The 1356-nt window shown below is 31.4% G+C and overlaps 1 pseudogene; it reads left to right on the forward strand.

The window, feature by feature from the left end:
- Positions 1–1356, forward strand: part of LOC105819300 — a 73793-nt pseudogene that overhangs the window by 63680 nt on the left and 8757 nt on the right.

Below are 1356 nucleotides of genomic sequence, written 5' to 3' on the forward strand. Positions count from 1 at the left end.
GAGACAATGAAGAAAGCCGATATGTGGCTTATTCGAACCTATTGGGATTTTGAATTTCCTCGCCCACTCTTACCAAATTTTGATTTCGTTGGAGGGCTCCATTGCAAACCTGCCAAACCCCTGACTAAGGTGAACATATTCCTATTTGTTTTGTTTTGTTTATTTATTGTAAGAATTTAGGCTCTTCGCCATTATTGTAGCTTAGAAGGAACACCATTCCTCATCAATGTAAAGGTGTCCCCAAAATAGTTACAGCAAAACTTAATGTTTACTTGTTTCACTCCAGCATTTAAATCATTCCTCACTAAGATCCCAGAGTTTTACCTCTTAGAGTATAAAAGGGATGGTTCACCTTATCAGAACTGGTGTTTTCTGCCTTAGGCGAAGTCTATAGGATACCCCAGTAAAGCTCCCTGGGAATACTTTTGTCTCAACATCATAATTGCCTATTTGAGAAGCACAGAGATAATGTACATTATGTATATAATATAGACCAAATAAATTCTACAACATATATCTGAAAAGTAACCTTAAATTTAATTTGGGAAAGAATTCTGCCAACATGTAAAATAGTATTCCTTATGATGGACATAAGAACCAAATATATTTTACTCTAATATCATACTTTTAAGACTAAAGGAAAAGCAAACTTTCTTATTGCACTATTATATGATCTTTTTTGTCTACCGTCTTATTTGTATCAACATAAAACTGAAATCTTATTCATAGGTAAAAACCAATATTTTTGTTGAATGCAATTGCTATGGTAACTTTCACAAGGGACAGAAGGAGAGATAAGATTAATCAAAAGTCTGTGTAATCTAACCCTATTAATAAATTTCCCCGCTTACCTTAAGGGAAAATGATAGTGCCAGTAAGAGAGGACAAAGGAAGGAGACGAATGGTAAATAAGGAACAAGATGACTAGTAGTAAAATAGTGATAATTACTAATAATAGCTGTTGCTCCTAATTTGTCTAATGATTTTAATTCAAGTCAATAGTTGTGAAATGTATTGTCTAATTATTATGTAAAAAATGATTGCCACAAATTGTTTACTTTTCCATCAAATATTAAGTTCCGAGACAATACCTGTGTATTTTAAAATAGTAAGACATTCAGCAAAATATATCAAGTTTTTTGAAAATGCATATAGCTGTTGGTTTCACAGTATACTTACATGAAACTATATAAACCAAAATTAATTCAAGATGGGCATCTTCAATAGTTGCGGCAGATATTCATAAAATAAACACTGGAAGTAATTTAAATATCTTACGTTAAAAAAGATAAAGAACTTATAGTATCTGCATACCATATTACTACAATAATTTTACAAGAAAATAATTAGCCATAA

The sequence above is a fragment of the Propithecus coquereli genome, unplaced genomic scaffold (assembly GCF_000956105.1).
Source record: "Propithecus coquereli isolate 6110/MARCELLA unplaced genomic scaffold, Pcoq_1.0 Scaffold479, whole genome shotgun sequence".
Lineage (NCBI taxonomy): Eukaryota > Metazoa > Chordata > Mammalia > Primates > Indriidae > Propithecus > Propithecus coquereli.